Below are 8366 nucleotides of genomic sequence, written 5' to 3'. Positions count from 1 at the left end.
TGCAGATGATGTGCAGCATGAAAACTGACAGCAGTTGTCACATGAACAATTTCTGTTTCAGAAACATTATTGCTGAGTGCAATTAAAGCGACGGGTCAAAGATCATTTCAGCCAGTTAGTGGTTGTGATTTATTCTGACCCAGAAATGACTCAATCTTGCATTCTTAATGTGACGCATGGAAGCAGAATGGTAATTATGTGCAGCATAAAGGAATTTCTCTTGACTTTTTTTTTCCTTTTTTGGCTAACCCCTACCCCAACACCTCTGAATTCACGCAGTTCATGCTAAAATAATAAAGGAGAAATTGGTGATTAAAATTGCTCAAACTGAAAATGTATTTCTAACACGTATTTTACAGGAGCCGTTAGGACAATAGCTTCCTCTTGCAGTGAGAGTCGACCCAGTTTTGAAACCATAAGTAGGCCACCTTGTGTTGTTGTGCAGTTTACAGACTCCTAACTGGAGAGCTCACTGTAAACCATGAGTGAGTTACAACCTGATAAGTACTACAACTGGATAATTGTGGTGGGATGATACCATTTATGTATTAAGACCCCTGTCATATATTTGCTGTGTTGAGCCCCTACAAACCTCCAGTGCACCACAACGCCTGCAGTGGCTCCTGACTCCTCCGACATGCAGGTTAAGTTAAAGACTTCTGGTTCAGCCTGAGGAATATTTAAAGGTACATTAGTTTGCCTTGCAGGGACTAGACCCAGTCTGCAGATACTACACCATTATACTGTAGGTAACCACCTCCAACCCTTCAAGCACTTCAATTCACTGTGAGAAGGGCAATGGAAAAGTGATTTCTCATCCAAGAGTATAAAGGTGGAAACGAGGAGGTGAATGTCTTCTACAAATTGTTCTTCTACAAAGTTGTTAAGGAGGTCAAAAAGTAAAAATAAACATTACAAACAACAGAGAAAAAAATTAACAGAAAAATAATGTTCCAAGCATTACAAAAATGTAATGAATGGCACGACAGTAAGTGTGACACTTACTGTAGCGCCGTTTTTTAAACTGTGATCGTCTCCCAGGAAGAGTAAAGGAAAAAGCTGCTTGTTTTTGCTTCACTTGCTTCTTCTATCTTTGTCTTCTTTATCTAGGCATTTAGGAGTCTTAGGAGCAAAATAACATCTTCTTGGGTTATCCCTTATTATTATGATCATTGCTCCTATTTCAAGGCATTTGTCACTTTATCAGTCCTGTGTTCTAATTTATTGCTTCAAATGGACCCATTGGCCTGAATTTCCTCACCTGTAGATTAGGACTGGGCGATAAAAATCTCTCATTTTGTTAGAGATTCAAATCTCTAACAAAATGAGATCACAAACAAATGAATACTATTTGAAAATAAGAGTTTTATCATACTTTATATTGCTGTGCAGTTCAATCTGATAAATTTGTTGAACACATGATTTTGACTATCAATATCGAAACTATTTCTTATGATTACCGTGATACTAATTTTGTCCGTATTGCCCAGCCCTACTGTAGATTGAACATTTTTTAACCACACATTAGCCTCTTTCTTCTAGAGTAGATGGATGCACACACTCATTTCTACATTGATTCAGCCGTGTTCACAGATAAATGCCCCTTCTGTTCTCCATCAGGCCTATGATCATATAGTCACTCTCTAACAGGATCCTTTTAGGTTATTCATTATTACACCCACAGTCTACAATTGTCCTTCTCTACCATGCAGGGAGATCTGTATGTGAGTTCAGTCAGTCAGTCTCTGTAAGTATTTGTCCATGGATGTCTCCCACAGGGGGTCATCTCTCCTAGGGCATGAAGCTTCATGCCCATCCAATTTCTGGGCCGCACAACAGTCTATCAGCATAATAAATGGCCACATTAAAGATCTAATTCATATTCCTGAGTTTGCTGAAGGATAGTATTTCTATCTGATGAGAGACTTCAGCTCCTGCTCCCACCACCCTCCAATCACTCCACTCATTAGAGCAGAAACCCAGCCAGAGGGCCGAGCTCGCTCTCAAGATACCCCACCCAGTCTTGAACCAAGGGGTCTTGCCTGCCTGCATGGTACAGAATCAAGCTACCCATTATGTTAATTCAGATACTCAGCCTAAAGGAGAGAAGATTCTGTTTAATAGAATGAGTTAAACTCAGTTGTAGGCAAGACAAAAACAATAGGCTACATGTATTTGCTGTGACTAACTCCTAGGTTTTTTTTTTTATTATTTACTTGTTTATTTCTGAACAAGCTACCATTACACCAGACTACAAACTGAGTAACGACATGATGCTGCTTATTGGATGGTCAGTAGGCCTACAGTTAAACTAGTGGGCCCCCTAGCGGCCATGTTGGAAGACCACCACGCAGCGCAACTGCCTAGTCCGACTTCTGTCAACATTGCAAACACCATGGTCAACTTTTGTTGTGTGCTTGCTGTTCTAATAAAGCAGGAAAAACGGCGGAGGAAAATTAATTTAAAGAGTTACAAAAATTATCAGAAAGAACAGGGTAGCCTCAATTAGCTAATGACAAAGAAGACGTCAAAGCACACAGCAAAATGCAGGTTCTGCTTAGATCAGTTCATATCTGGTGAGTATTTTGAAGCAGGTGTAGCTTTCCAAATATAAGCTTGTTATCCACGGAACAGTCAACAAGAAATCTTACTCAACTTTAGAGAAACAGATGTCTGAAAGATTGCTAGCATACAATATCATCTACTGCTTTCGCTGCCTGGCAACACAAAAGAAGCATCAGAGATTACACACCTGTTGATTCACCAAGCGCAAGCGGTACCTAGCCCAAGGAGGTTGTTAGCTAGCTAGCAAGATTTGTAACGAGGAATGTGCTAGCATGACAATAACGTTACTTTCCTAAACTTTGGCTACAGCTGCTATTTTTCTTAACACTAATCTGATAACTCTTTATTATAAAGTCATAAAATCAAAAAGTAATAAAATCGCTTAAACTGTTTTTCATGTGTTCATATTGGTTCACCAGCGGGCCCCAATATGACGACGTGCTATCTTCCACCAGACTAAATCATGGATGTATGTTTTCTAGCTATATAAAATGCACCTGCCAAGGGCCTGGTATGTAGCTGTTGGTCGAACAAGGTCCGGGGCAGAGTGCATAATGGACCGAAGTAAAGGAAGGTGGCATTTTGATTTCCTTTCCATATTTTTTTTTTGAAGAATTGCAATGCATGCCAACAAAACCTTAATGACAAAAAAGTTCAAAATCCTAAAGTGAGAGAGATGTGTATGCCTGTGTATTGCCAAGTTGATATTCATATTTTAACATGCGTAAATTATCGCTGTTTTCACTAAAATCTGTATGCACCTTCTCCGACATTTATCCTGCTGTCAGATGCTTCCCTAATACTCCATGGATGCTTCACCTCGGAGCCATTTCCTCTGTAATTTGATAGTTGACCGTAATGCGTGTAATAAATTCGCTTTCGGGGAAGTTCTGGGGAGTTTCTGCAGGCTTGGGAAATTCAACGCAGCCAGAGGGTGTGTGAGGTGCCACATCAAAATGGCACATAAATCGCGGAAAAGGAGCAATATTTTGCTGTTCCTGCTGCAGTTGCTGACTCTTGTTTGGTGCGCTCCTCCGCGATGTGACCCAGGACACGACTTCCTAGGTAAAGTTTCTCAGCTTCATATGAATACATGGTCTTAAACGTGCATGAGGACCTGCTGCAGAAATTAGACAATACATCTTTTGATTTGCAGGCTGAGGGCTACATTACTTTTCCGGATACAACAACCTACTTTCATACAGTAAGGTTTATTGAAGAAAGCTAGTGTGTAATCCATCTTGTAGAAATGTAAAATACAAACTTGATGTTAATATAACTAGATGTAGCAGCCTATAGCATGCCTTTTAGATGAAAGCATGCTTTTCAGCCTTCATGGTAAGGAGTTATAATCCCGTGAAAAATCCCAAACATTTTGGGAATTAATGAGACTTTATTAACAGGCAGGCATTAATGAGACTTTACTGACAGACAGGCATTTTGGAGAGCTGTTGGAGCTAGAGGTTTATCAGCACACTTTCTTGTAGGCCACAGTAAAACATTTACAGAAGCCATTGTGCCATCTAGTGTCTGCCACATGACAGTTACTAACATATTGATGTGTCCTGCAGGACGATGTAAGCCAACAGCTGAAGAAAAACGTGAGTATTCTTCATTTTGGAGGAAGAGTGGTGTCATATACATGAACTGTTTGGCATCATGATGTAGCTGATTACTTCTATTAACTGTTTTGACTTGTATAAATTATTATCTTTGAATGTAGGTCTTCTCACCTGTGACAGTTTGGGCCCATAACTAATGATGTGTTGATGACAGTTGTAAATCACTGACTATAAAATTAGACTTTTAACACTGTTGCATTGGCCCTTGTTGCTATGGCGTCAGAAGAAGACTGGGCTGTAAAATCACCTCACCCTACCCAAGAAGTCAGCTGCGTTACATGCTTCAATCTGTTCATGCCTGTGGATTTGATTTGAGGCGGTGTTTTTCACAACAAAACGGATGAGATCATAAGTCACACTAGGTGTAGTCTTAATGGAATCTGGCCCAACGGCCATAAACCCATCAGGTGTATTTTTAGATGATCAATGGCAGTATGAAATATTAAAATTCTAATTTCCAGAGATAATAGAAATATTTGGGACTCGATGATTGAAGACAGTACAGTGAGGGTCATGATTAAATGCTTGACAGATGGTGAAACATAGTTTGATCCCTGAAAATGTGATTGATAAAGTTTAGATTGATATTGGTTGTTATTTAAAAGTACTGTAAAGGACTGTTTCTTAATGTTCACTGCACTTCATCATGCATTTGCTGAACAACCTGTGTAATCAGGTGAATTTCCAAAAGGTCTTCTTGTTGCTTGGTAGTATCTCTGTTAAACCTTGTTACTTAGCTCACCACATATCTCTCTGAACCGCCTTTTTTTCCTCCCAGCCAAATGCACAGACATGTTGCTGTCCTACTGCGATGACATGGCTTACACCCAGACCATGTTCCCCAATATCATCGGCCACAGGACCCGCGAAGAGGCCGAGCTGGCACCGAGTACCTCCTGCTGAGCGTGGTGGAGTCTCTGCTCGGCGGAGAGTGCACCCCGGACATCCGCATGCTGGGCTGCTCGGTGCTGGCCCCGCGCTGCGAGAAGGACCGGGTGCTGAAGCCCTGCCGCAGCACCTGCGAGGCGGTGCGTAAGAGCTGTGCCCACGCTTTTGATGGAATAGACATGGCCTGGCCCTACTTTCTGGACTGCGATCGTTTCTACGTAAGTGACCAAGAGGGCTGTTACGACCCCCTGGAGGGCCTCAGAGGTAAGGACTGCAGGTGCTATATCACTGGTATGGTGACCCTGTCCTTAAAGCCCCCATGAAATGAACTTCCATCACTTTTATATCCTGGAAAACAGTGTATCTTTAATGGTGACCTCGTGCTGCACCAGTAGGCGTAAATATAAATTACAACCAATAAAACCATCACATATGTTTGAACAATCCCGCCCCTCCACCCCTCCCATCAAATAAAACTGCCTTTCTCTCCCTGACTGATATTCCATTGGTTTAGACTTTTGAATGATCCCTCATTGTGTTATGTCCCGCCCCAACATCCTGTTTTAATAGGAAATACATCAAATCAGGGAAGTAAATATGCCGTTTCATAGGACCTTTAATGTTGACTGTGACTGATATAACATGTCCAAAGTAATATACTACTAAGTCATGTTTACTTATATAGCCCTTTATCACAAGCATGTCTCAAAGGGCTTAATATACCATCATATACATGTCATATACCATACTACATCATATTCATACTACATGTACATCATATACATACTACATATACATCATATACTACATCATATACCGTACTACACACAAACGCCTATGGGCAATTTAGAGTCTTCGGTTCACCTGACCTGCATGACTTTGGACATTATGGGGTGTTGTGAATAAAATTATCACTCAGTGTCAGCAGTCTTTAGTTTCACGAGAGCCTTCTGTTTCCTAGCAGATTTTCAACAGTCATCTGGTTTGCACACATGCTCATGTGGTGCGCCTCAAAATGCACTTAAATTATTATCGGTCAATGGGAATGCCTCCTTTCTCACATAAACCCTCATTTTCTCTTGTCCTGTGGTTATTTTTTACATGTTTTCGTTTCTCCAGTACCTTTTTAAACATTTTCTTAGGTTTGCCCATAAAGTGTACTTTGTTTGACAATGTATTCAGCGGAACCTCTAAAAGCTATATAAACTCTTGAAAAGTGAACATTAGGTTTCCAAAACAGACCAAAAAATGCTATCTGCCCCCCCTCATAACTTTGACGGCATCATGTGTGAGCCATATGAGAGCTGAAACATGGCATGTCAGCTCTCTGCAGAAGGAACTGATTTGAACATTTGGCCTCGTCATTTAAGCGTGGAAAAATGTTTGTATGATCATAAAAGTCTTTCAGATACTGAAAATCAGACAATGAAATTAAGTACATTTAATCTGCTCCACTGTAACAGTGAAACACTCTTTTAGTGTTGTGTGAAACTGTTTTTCCCCAAGCAGAATTTGGTTCAGATGTCTGGCAACACCTTGGGCCTGGATAATTATTCCCATACTCATATTAATTTCAAACTGATGTCCTAGTTGCTGTTTTGACTTAATTTGACTTCAACCACTTCATTTCTTATCTGGTGACTACAAATTTTAAGTTGACAAATTAGATATTGGAATCCAAGAAACTAGAAGCATTTATATACCCAGGGGTGCCATAGAGTATGTATGTTAAAGGGAATTGAGTGAAATGTGGGTCTAACCACAATATGGTCATTTTTTCCACCTTACCAGAAGAAGCTAAGGAGTATGGCAGCCACACTTAATTCCCAGGGTATATGATAGACAGATACAATCTTATAGGTCTTTTAAATGTGCCAATACCAAGATTTAATATGTGGTCCATATGGTTTTGGAGCTATTAAAGATTTTTAGAGGTGTAAAAATGGGTGTGAATGTAAAAATGGGGGCATCAGCAGGTCTAATGTATTAGCTGAAGTGTCCCACATACTGTATATACTTTCCACACATTTTCGTATTGGTTTCTGCTGTACATACCAGACTCTCACATCAGCCTATTTATAGCCTGGCCAACCTACAAGAACGGAGACAGCGTTCTCATTTTATTGATGCACGACCTTAAAATGTGGACTGCTGTCTGTCAGTGTTGGAGCCTAAAGAATGCTGTGCAAAAGGGATAAATTAAGCCATATATTTCTTTACAGCAGAGCAAGAGATGGAAGCCATTGAAAGCACTGCTAGCGTTCCTGTTGAGGAGTCCTCCACCATGATCCAGTTCGCCTATCACTCCAACGCTCAGATGATCAGTATCATGAAGAAGATGGAGGCTCGATGCTCCGACATTGCCACTACCTACAGCATCGGCCGCAGTGTGGAGGGCAAGGATCTACTCGTGATTGAGTTCTCCAACAATCCCGGTGAACATGAGCTGCGTAAGTAATACTTTTTAAACTGTGAATTCAGCAGCTTTTTGGTTATTGAGGAAACAAAGGGACTTTATAATAAGAATCAGTTGAATGTGTCCCTCTGTAGTTGAACCAGAGGTGAAGTACATTGGCAACATGCATGGAAATGAAGTCATGGGCCGCCAGCTGCTGATCTACTTGGTCCAGTACCTGTGTTCGGAGTATCTTCTGGGGAACGAGCGCATCCAGACTCTCATCAACACCACCCGCATTCACATTCTGCCTTCCATGAACCCCGATGGCTACGAGATGGCTGCTTCCGGGGTCCAGGACAGTAACTACGACGATGAGGTCAGTTTTCCACAGTCGTACACATAAAAAAAAAAAAAGAATAAGGCAACATTTGCTGTACCATTTCAGCTATCTCTGTCCATTTTTAATACACTGCCAAATTGGAAAACCAATCAAACTTGAAGAATTTTCCCAGTACCTTAATAATCCTAAACATACGTATGAAATGTTCAAGTTAAAGAGAATGTTGAAACAGATATCCGCACTTGTTTATATTAAATACCTTGAAATACAAGTTGAAATACAAGTGCCAAGGTTTTTCAGAATATGAAATGTTACAAAATGTGATGCACTGTAATTTGTTGTTATGATGCAGCAACAAGAAAATTCCAACACTTGGTGGTTTTGATATCTGAAATCCAACTGTTTTGATGATATTGTTTCATTAATATTGTCCTAAATCTTTTGCTAATTTCATAAACATATACAGTACTGTGCAAAAGTCTTATGCACCCTAGATTTTTTATATAAATTTCTTAGGAGTCTTTGATGTTTATTTGTTTTCTGCATTAGTGTG

The 8366-nt window shown here is 40.3% G+C and overlaps 1 pseudogene; it reads left to right on the top strand.

The window, feature by feature from the left end:
- Positions 1-3484: 3484 nt before the first annotated feature.
- LOC139647580 (carboxypeptidase Z-like) lies at positions 3485-7849 on the top strand (annotated as a pseudogene).
- The last annotated feature ends 517 nt before the right edge of the window (positions 7850-8366 follow it).

Source organism: Centroberyx affinis, unplaced genomic scaffold (genome assembly GCF_046629955.1).
Source record: "Centroberyx affinis isolate AG114_WGS23_722 - 3 ecotype Tasmania unplaced genomic scaffold, CSIRO-AGI_Caff_v1 ptg001094l_1, whole genome shotgun sequence".
In the NCBI taxonomy this organism is placed as follows: Eukaryota; Metazoa; Chordata; class Actinopteri; order Beryciformes; family Berycidae; genus Centroberyx; species Centroberyx affinis.
The sequence above is the reverse complement of the archived record's forward strand: the minus strand, read 5'-3'. Positions and strand labels throughout refer to the sequence as shown.